An 11,407-nucleotide genomic window follows, 5' to 3' on the forward strand; every position below is an offset into this window, starting at 1 on the left:
ACAGGGAAAAATATCCCAGTGAGGAAAGGAAATGAGGAAATAAAGTCCAAGAGAAGTAACGAACAGTTAAAATAAAATATTTTAACAGTATCAACATTAAAAAATCTTTTAGATGTAGACTATATAAAGATACTTATATCAGCATGTTCAACATAAAAGTATTCGCTGCAAATTTGTACTTTTGAAGCCCCAACAATTCAACTACCTGATAGTGTTAAGCCTTATGATGGAGAAGGCATGACTATTAGAATTAGCTGCATACCTACTATTACGAATAAGATGGTACAGTTCGTGAAGATCTGAATGCAAAGGATGGTCAGTATTATGAAAAATCTTATGCAACCAGGATAAAGAAATACCTGAACGACGGTACGAGAGCATAATATCTAGATCACGAATAAGAAATAAATAGCCCGTAAGTTCCTGTCCAAGAAATTACGATGTGATTTAGCAGATGAACAATACTCGAAGCAAGGTAGAATAAAATTATTAAAACACTTTTTCTGAATAGATTAATCACCGAAACTCTTAAAAAAATGTTTTCGCAATAATTCAATTTATTTGTGCATTTGAAAAAGAGATCCTACTTTTATAGTTGCTCGTGCGAGGAAGAGACCAGTTATATCTAGCAAAAAACTACACCATAGAAAAGTTACGTTTATTTCAATTGCCTCCCACACTTGAAAACTGGTAGAGAACAACAAATGTTCTCCATTATCATTGCATGGTATGCTTTAGATATTTCAAAGAACAGCTATGAATTTTGGTTTCTACGTATTTTTTTAGCTTTATAAAAACGGTAAACCCTTTTGCAGACAAGATTTTGAACATGTAATGGCATAAGGAAACCATGTGTAATCGAAAGACTGAGAACTGTTCAGAAAGGATAAACAAGAAGGGAAAATCTGATGAGTCAAACATCTTAGGTGGCCCCTTCCTAACACAAGAAATAATCATTACATGGCAAAACTCGGGTCTTAACCTCATACCAAAAGTCTGAGTGAAAATGTAAGTGATAAAAACTTTTGAGGTTAATCCACCTGAATAGGATAAAGAATACCCAATCCATACCAAAATTGTAGGTTGGAATCTAAATTATAACACATTTATGTGGCAACTTCTCTTAAGGAGAGAAGGTATGACCCCATTATACCAAAAGAGTAAGTGATAATCTGACGATTAACGCCTCTTATCCAAGCCCTTGTTAAAAGAACAAGGAATAATTACAACATACCAAATTTCTTTGTGAAAAACTGAAAAGTTGCACTATTTGCGGCCTCTCTCTCTCTCTCTCTCTCTCTCTCTCTCTCTCTCTCTCTCTCTCTCTCAGGAGATGGGGTTATAAACTCCTATTGGAAATGTTTAAGCGAAAATCTGAAGAGTAAAACTTTTAGGGCCACCGGTTCCAAAGAGGAGAAGAGCTAACCCCGTGTAGAAAAATCTAAATCAAAATCTGCAGTGTAACACCGTTTTAGGCCAACTTCTTAAAAAGTAAAAGTATAGACACCTTGTTCCAGAAATTTTAATGAAAATGGGAAGAATAATATATATATATATATATATATATATATATATATATATCAAAAGTCTTATTATGATACGAAAAGTAACACTATTTAGGGTGACTTATATCAAAATTTCTAGCAGAATTTCAAACTATGACATCTTTTGTGGTGGCCTTCCTATTGTGAGAATGGGTGACCACCAAGGTAACATCAGAAGACTACCACTACTTGAGGTCACCCCTTCTTAAGAGAAGGAGAAAGCCACTTCATACTAGAAATCGTAGGTGAAAGTCGGAAGAGTAAAGCCTATTAGGGTCAACTCTTTGTAAGTGGAGACAGCTATAACAGCCTTATACGTATATGTTTATGGAATAGCGGCAGCCTAACAATATATATAGCCACCCCTCAAAGCAGCAAAATCACAGGGTAGAAATACGTGTGTGTATCCGTGTGTATTTTCATGCATACCCTCGAAAGCTCAGATAATCACGGAATTATGCAGATTTATGTAAATGCAATCAGCATCACCTCTGGAATAAAAGGAGCGTAAGAAAAAGAGATGAAGAATGTCCTCGCCTTGCTGCTTTCTTTTCATACGGAGAATAATCGAGACAAGGATATCTTTAAGGCGAGATGTGTCTCTTAGAAGCTTACTTGAAAGAAGAGGAAAAAAGAAAAATATAGGATAAAAGAGTGAGATTTTTTCTTTTCGTGGATGTATGATGTCAAGTTGATAAAAGAAATTTTAATATTTTCACTTCGTCAGTCAACCTTTTTTAGGAGGCTTTATTCATTTTATATTTTTAAGCAGTGAATCTTGTCAACAAGTTCATGACGATTTGATTTTTTTTTTTATTTCGACAAATTTTGTGGGCCAGATTATGCAGAGATTAAAATTTGTGTGTTCATCTGAACCAGGTGAGTATCATCCAATTCTTTTAATTATTTTTTATTATATTTTTCTTACATTTAATAAATATCTATTTAGAATATATAAAGATATTACAATTCTCTTATTTTCTTTACATTTTCCGAGGCATTTGTTTGCGAAACTCATTCTGTTTATTCTGATTTTATATTTTGTCGTTTTGTACTTTGATGAAGGTCCTAAATCAGTTCAAATGAAGCCTTCAATATATATATATATATATATTTTTTCAATTTCACAATTCAAGGACATTTAGGATAATAGAGAGCTTTTAATTTTCTTTTGTTACGGTAATTTTATCCGTCACAATAATTGAAAACGTTTTGATATTTAAGACTGCTGCATGAAAGGAACTAGACATAGTACCTCACCCTGACTAACAGAAGCCATTTTTTCAATCTTTAGCCTGGAAGCTATTTGAACATGAACTCTCTCTCTCTCTCTCTCTCTCTCTCTCTCTCTCTCTCTCTCGAGGAATTGCCCGGAGGCGTTTGCAGCTGCTGGAGCAAAAGTCAGCTTCCGCTCTAAGTGTTATGGCCCTCTTTTGCAACTGAGAACGCCCCCTTAAAAGGAACAAGTGACTGGTGTTACGTGTCAGTGCTCGGGTGTTTACACACTTCGGTCTTACTCCTTTTCACCTTCCCGGCATGAAATCATTCGCTCAAAGACTTGCAGAAAAATAGATGTGTGGATGAGAAAATTTTGATGTGGCTATAAACTATCCCTCTTAGTAATGTATGTTTGTAAAGACACGTTTGTCATATTACAGGCTCTCGTTCAAAGCACTACTATTCTGCAGCACTAAAATACGAACTTCTAGAAATGCATTAGCATTAAGAAGTACCTGAGAGAGAGAGAGAGAGAGAGAGAGAGAGAGAGAGTTATCGTTTGTTATTGCCAATTAGTAGACATAGGCAGATGCATTTTATGTATATGTATATATATATATATATATATATATATTATATATATATACATAAATATATATATGATTTATGTTTATGTTTGTGTGTGTGTTCTCGCGCGTTCGTGTTTGTTTGTGTTACTTCAAACCCAAAGAACTGTAAGCAATAATTGAAAAGATTGCGATGAAATATGAATCCTTTTGGTATTTCGGTCCCATTTTGCTGTGCTTGATATCGACGAAGAAGTTGATTTACACCCAAATACATCTAACTATAATTCATCCCCGATTCTTACGCAGTTGGAGAATCTTGCCAGAATTTTCTTTTCTTTTTCCTTTCCAGAATTTTCCCAAGATATATCTTCAATCTTTTATTTGTATTTTCTTTTACCTTGACAATACTACAATATATTATGTGTGTGTCTATTTATATATATATATATATATATATACATATATATAAATATGTATATATATATATATATATACATATATATAAATATGTATATATATATATATATATACATATGTATATATATATATATATATGTATATATATATATATATGTGTGTGTGTGTGTGTATGTGTATTGACAAAATGACAATCCTTATTTATGAATGGATTATGGCAAAATTAAATCTCTCTCTCTCTCTCTCTCTCTTCTCTCTCTCTCTCTCTCTTTTCTTATTACGATCTATCGATTGAATTATATCAATAACCTAAATACCTAACATATTCACTTCTCCCTCTCTCCATATGGATTAATATTCCAGAAACACTTTTTTTCTCGTGTCATTTTCTCCCTCTGCATCTATTTATATATCAAAGTCAAGTCAATATACTAAATTACATCAGTATCTTTAAGAAGTCGAATCACTTCAACACCTCCCAAAGTCCCCCTCGTACTCACTTGACTAACATTCAAAATAAAATCTTATGCCATCTCTCTCTCTCTCTCTCTCTCTCTCTCTCTCTCTCTGTGTGCACTCCAAAGCCTCTCTTTCTCAGGTCTCCATTCATTTTCCTTTAAGTGTAATAAGAACCTTTTAAAGATATTGGTTGAAGGTGTACTGCTCCTTCTGAAGCAGTTCTCTCTCTCTCTCTCTCTCACCTCACTCTCTCTCTCTCTCTCTCTCTCTCTCTCTCTCTCTCTCTCTATATATATATATATATATATGTAAATATTCCCTAAATATCCCTTTAGTATGATTTCCTTCTATATTTTTTATTCCTTAACCATTTCCTCTTTTTTTCACCCATTTTCATTTTGTTTTATTACAGGTTTCTATTTTACGTTAGGAAAATAATTCTATATAAATGCCTATTTTTAATGTAACTTCCTACTTAAATTCTTTTCATAATGATTAATTTTTTTGCCCATCTTTCCCTCTTTAATGCATTTAGTTTTTCTTTTTTTCTAATTTTACCATTTATTTTATTGCTTTATTTTTTTCTCTATAGATATCTCCGCTTCTGTATAGTATCTCCACCATCTAGATTATTTGTCTAGTGTACATTATCGTTGTTTTCTTTTTTTTCTCCTTTATTCATCCTATTTTCTTTAGCAGTGTAGTGTCATTTACCGTAATTGCTTGAAGAATACCAGTATTGGCCATCACTGAAAAACCATGGAAAATTATTACACTCCTCTTGCAGTGACTTTAGTAGCTCAGTCTATTACTGTCCTAGATCATTATTTTTTATTTTTAAAAATTCACTTTATGCTCATTCAAGATTATTTCCTCATAAATCATTACTTATCAATTCATCTCTGTTCGAAATTTCATTATTTTTATAAATCTTTGTTTATGATTTATTACTGGTCCACGAATCCGCATTCATAAATCTTTACTCAGCAAATTCCTAAAACAATAACCAATATATTTTTCCGACGCTTGTTTGTATTCAGTTTCCCATTCATCAGTCTTTGTCTATAATTCCGATTTTTTGTTGTTATTGAGCTTTATAAATAATTTCGCTCTAATTCATGAATTTTTTTGCGGTTCCATTTTTTTTATGAATATCTTTCCTCAGTTTTCTTCTTCATGAATTTTTGACATGTGCAAAACACTAAGGTTAAATTCAAGACAAACCAAATTCTACCATCGGTAGCATCTGCCAGTTTGTGACCACGAAATTGTTTTAACGAGTCTTCATCATTGTGTGCAGGTATGGATATGCTTTAAGTAGAGAATGAATTAAGTCATTTGAGAGAAAACTTGATAAAAACATAAATTGAATGACAGTATAAAGGTTTTAAAGGTCGCTCATGATTGGCAGAGTCAAGGGACAAGGACAAACTTATCGCTAGCAGAACAATGCCCAAGAGACTGACAGTATATACCTAATTATGATCAGCACTCAAAGCCCCCTCTCCACCCAAGGTAGGACCAGGGAGGGCCAGGCAGTACCTGCTGAAAACTCAGCAGGAATACAGTACCTAAAGGCTCCCACAAACCCCCATCCTTAACTTCAAGGATGGTGTGGTGTCAGACATTATAAGAAAATATCGAGCTTGAGAGGGATTCGAACCCCGGTCCGGCTGATCATCAGGTAGGGACGTTTCCAGTAGGCAAAGTTTCTTCATCATTCGTTAAAACAGAAACATTAACTTCACCCACCTTTGTAGGTGGATGTAACAGGTGTAAAATATCAAGTAAATGAAGCTATACACACACACACACACAATATATATATATATATATGTATATATATATATATATATATATATAGCTCTTATGATACATCAATGACAAAAATAGCCTCATATAATGTATTATAAATAAAAAATAATGTTGTTTTCAAAACCCCTCTCTCTCTCTCTATCTCTCTCTCTCTTTCTCTCTCTCTCTCTCTCTCTCTCTCTCTCTCTCTCAGGTACGAATACCTTAATTCAGGTGGTACAACATCGGAAAATATATAAGGTCCTCCTTATCAATTTCGCTAACTTACGGCATTCGTGCAGCGGGACCTTGGGCCAAATTATGCAAATTCACATACGAAAAAGTAAGGTATGACCTCCATTTAGGATATGGTGTGTGTCTATAAAAAGTCTCTCTGCTTGCGTAGTGCAACGGTGTAAGTAATTGGAAAACCCGACCTTCGTTCTTTCCATTCGGAAATATTTTGCTTTTTGTTATTCTATTCTATAAATCCAAAGTTAGCTTTTCTCGGTTATGTGTAAAATCATCTCGGATGGATTTATATCTGTTACTTCTGAATATTCCGTAGTGATCATAATATTTCCCTTATTTATTTACTTGTATATGTATTATTATGTACACACTCGCACACACACAGACACACAGACACACACACACATATATATATATATATATATACAGTATATGTGTGTGTGTGTGTGTGTGTGTGTAGCCTTTATTATAAGTCAATCAATGATAAAAAAAGGGATTGCTCGTAAAATCCATGCGCTAGAATAATCAAAAGAAAATCCATGTAGGAGAAAAGACTAGAACAAAAGGGAATGGTAGGACATAAAAAAAGGATCTTCTATTACCTTTTGATTCACATATATATTACATAAAAATGAATAGACACCATGAAGAAAGGTGCTCTAAAGTTATCTACATAATCTATTTTTCATATTTGAGGGAAGGAATCCGAATACACTTATCAAGTTTGTCATTATATCATAAGTAAAAACCAGCTATAACCATTGACTATGAAAATATACCTCAGAATTTGGAAATGGTCTACAATGAATATCATCAGAGATTTACGGTGATTTTCTTTTTTATTTTAATGAGTAGACCTTTATGTTCTTCCATGTACTTTTGGAAGCCTATACATACATGCATACATACATACTCATGTATATATATATATATATATATATTATATATATATATATATATATACATATATATATATATATATATATACATACATACATACATATATATATATATATATATGGCTATCATAACAAGTGCCTAAAAATCTCAAATATGTAAACTCTCCAATAGCCTTCATTCAGTTATTATGTGATAGGTGCACTGTTAAAAAACCGTATTTTTAGTCGGAAATTGTCGTAGAAATATACAGCTCCTAGCCGCATTTCAATAAAATACAGGTGACCTTAATTTGAACCCTACTTTATTATAATCTTTTACGGGTTGGTGACCGTAATATCACTCCTTTACGTTGAAATATCCCTTTTTAAAACGGTAAACATCCTGGAATAAAAGTTGCCAGACATTTACCGTTTTTAAAGCAAATTTTCAACAGTGTAGCTAGTTGTATGTCTTATGTTTGTGTAAAACAACTTGTAACTTACTCCACCATAAACTGTTTAAGGAAAAGTGTTTGAGTTTGTGGTCAGCTTTCTTGACTACACAAAGTACAATAACTTTAAATTTAGTATAGTCTTGATACAGCTTTGATACATTAATCTATACAATAATTTCAGTCTTGGAACAAGAGCGCTCGAATACACGGAACTTTTGCCAAGACTGATCAATCCAAACCCCTCTATTCTACTTCCCGCCCGTGGAACCTACATTTCTATCTAAAGATATCTACTGAAAATTTTCGAATTTGAAAATTTTACTGGAGGTGTAATATTTTATATGAAATCTTTTTTTCTCCTAGAATATCCCTCTTTACGCAGAGACAAAGAATATGACATGGAGGATAATTGGAAAAGGGCTTGATTTATCAGCTTAACAAGGGTTATTTTTGATAAAGTAAACTATTTTTTTTTTTTTCACGGATGGAGGTATTTAGTACAGAATCTATATTTTATTTTCGAAATCTATTATTTTTTTTTTCAGGTATGAGGAGTTCTACAAAGGTAACACAGAGTAAATCAATTGCCAAAAAGTAACATAGCAATTGTGCATTTAAGGTATTCCATAAACCCCCGTCAACAGAGTGTTCAGGAAGTAAACACCGTTAATCTTGTGCCTTTTAAATGAAAATTTTCCGGTTACAGTCGTATTGACACAGCCATGCGAACCCCATTTCACACAAGTCCCTCTCAAATTACTCGACTTCATAAAACGACGTAAATTCATCCTCATATACTTTTATGCAATATTTCAAGGGACTCTCGTTAGAATAGCTGAGCGATATCCATAAGTAGTAACTCGTAGACAACCCAGTCTGTAATTTGAAATTGATTTCCGCTCGTAATTGCAAAGTAGAGACAAATTACAAGCGTATCGAGTAACGAGGTACGTGTCACTTTAACAGGTTTATTACTGGTAACTCACTAGAGTTACCGAAGGTTTAGTAAGGCCGAGATGTTTGTTAAGTACGAAGGAATGTTATCATTATTATTATTAGTATTATTATTATTATTATTATTATTACTATTATTATTATTAGTAGTAGTAGTAGTATTCGTAGTAGTAGTAGTAGTAGAAGTAGTAGTAGTAGTAGTAGTAGTAGTGTACGTATCCCGTTTAAAAATTACGGCTAAATATTTACATAGATATGCGCAACCCCGTCACTAAGGTATAATTACTTCCTCTCCCTCCCCCCCTTCCCGATGGATGGGGGAGAGCTTAGCTTGACGACCGGTATATATATATATACATATATATATATATATATATATATGTGTATATATATATATATATATATATATATGTATATATATATATATATATATGTGTATATATATATATATATATATGTGTGTGTATATATATATATATATATACACATATATATATATATATATAGCTAGATATATGTATCTTATATATATATATATATATATAATATATATATATATTATATATATATATATATATTATTATTATTATTATTATTATTATTATTATTATTATCTTTATTATTAGAACCAACCTACTGATTAACATTTGTGCACGCCAACTTTGACGACAACAAGAATATGCCTTGTAAAATTTGCTGATCAAAGTTTAAGATGCTGGGCATGTAACCGAATAGAAACCCAAGGAAAGGGATAAAAATTAAAAGACAATAAGTGCGGAGAAATGAAACCTCAAGTTGTGCGTGCAAGTAGACCACCTACTGGCCAATGGTATGATGGTAATGGCGTTTTTAGTAGCAATTACACTTCACGTGAAACAGCCTTAATATACTGACTTAGCTTCTGACCTTAAAGGGAAAAATGATACAGACGACCGTGCCGGTCGAAAGGTGTGCTAGCTTCTAAAGGTTTAAAGGCTGCTCATGAATGATAGGGACAAGGGACAGTGACACTTTCCTGGCTACAAAGACAGTGCCGTAGTGACTGACCTTATCTACATATGATTAGCACCCAAGCCCCTTCTCCATTTAGACTAGGACCGGGAAGGACCAGGCAAAAGCTGCTGATGATTTAGCAGGTAGACTTATAGGCTCCCACAAACACCCCATCCTTAGCTCACAGGGATTTTGAGGTTCCAGGTACTATATGAAACTATCATGCTTGAGCGGCAGATCGCCAGAAAGGGACGTTTCCAGTAGGCCACTATGAGATAAAAATTTAACAAGGCTTGTAAACAGGCCTGACCCATTGTCATATGTATAGTTTTTATTCAATCATCTTTTTCATTTCACTAAAATTCAGCTAATTCTGAGTTTTTGAGGGGGAAAAAATGTCGGTTCCCTTATAGTCGTAATAGATTGGACAAGGGGAGATTTTACTCATAAGGCTTCTCAAATCTACGGAGAGAATGGTTTCATTTACAACGGCTATGGAATACTGTATTGTTTTATTGTATTGATGTTAACATTACGAAATAATATACTTTTTTTGATGAAATTCGTGATATGGTTGACTTCCTAAATAAAACTCCCTAATACTGATGACCTCTTATTAAATTGTTTTCACAAATACAGCGAGTATTTTATGCCGAGTTCAAGAGTTTAAATGTTTTACCTACTAAAAGGTAAATGATTACACATTGTAGTATATGTAATGAGATTATCCCTTTGTTGTTTCTATTAGTGCTTTAATACTATGTTCGATATGTCAAGATTATAACTAACCTCTGTCGTTTATACAAGCTTTCTGTGTTGATTTAAGTATTAGTCTTAAACATGAATTCTTTAAATTGCGTCGCCGAAAAAAAAAAAAAAAAACATACATTTATTGTTGGGAGCTGAATATATTTATGAACAAGTAAAAGTATAGTAAGAGAATATATGCGTAGAAAAAAAAAAAAACGTTAAAAGACATCTGGAAGTTGAAAATCGCGTTTTTACTTTTTATAACGATGCGGCACTTGTATTTGGCATTGGGTACGAAAGTAAGAGGACACTTTACTGTAAGGAAAGCTAATCATATCTCTCTCTCTCTCTCTCTCTCTCTCTCTCTCTCTCTCTCTCTCTCAGAAGGAATTTTGTCGCTCTCATAAAATAGGTCTCTGTCTCATGGATATACAGTAGTATATAGAACTCTAATTCTTCTTTCTTAAATAACGATCAATTTCTATCTCTTATATACCTCTTCATCTTTATTAACTTGGTTATATGCATCGCAAGCTATCTATTTATCTTTCAATGTCATCCATGTACCGCCCATGAGCTAGAATTACCGTCACAGCATGTGCACTCATCCTAATTAACTCTCTCCTGAGTGTATGTTATTCCCAAGGTGTTGTATATTTGATATTAATGACCTATGTGTGGCCTTATGCGAATAATTAGTGAAAACATCTTGTACACTAGTGTGTGTGTGTGTATATATATATAAATATATATATATGTATATATATATATATGTATATATATATATATATATATATGTGCATATATATATATATATATATATGCTATATATATATATATATATATATACATATATATATATGTATATATATATATATATATATGTGCATATATATATATATATATATATGTATGTATATATATAATATGTGTATATTTTCCCTATACATGACTAGAAAATTTTGAGAATTAACAGAAATTAATAAAATGCTGTAAACTAAATTTGATACCAATAAAAATCCCGTTCATCGGGATAATTAATGACAATAATCTCCATTGAAGAAAGAAATTAAATTTCCAATCATAAAAGACGTTCAAATTCCCTCTAGTGTGAGAAATCAAAT

At 32.5% G+C, this 11,407-nt stretch overlaps 1 protein-coding gene across 1 annotated transcript in view; it reads right to left on the bottom strand.

Moving 5' to 3' along the window:
* LOC137621901 (uncharacterized) overlaps positions 1–11,407 on the bottom strand; it is a 341,038-nt gene that overhangs the window by 137,858 nt on the left and 191,773 nt on the right. The gene's annotated exons all lie outside the window — the stretch shown is intronic.

This window comes from Palaemon carinicauda, chromosome 28, assembly GCF_036898095.1.
Source record: "Palaemon carinicauda isolate YSFRI2023 chromosome 28, ASM3689809v2, whole genome shotgun sequence".
Lineage (NCBI taxonomy): Eukaryota > Metazoa > Arthropoda > Malacostraca > Decapoda > Palaemonidae > Palaemon > Palaemon carinicauda.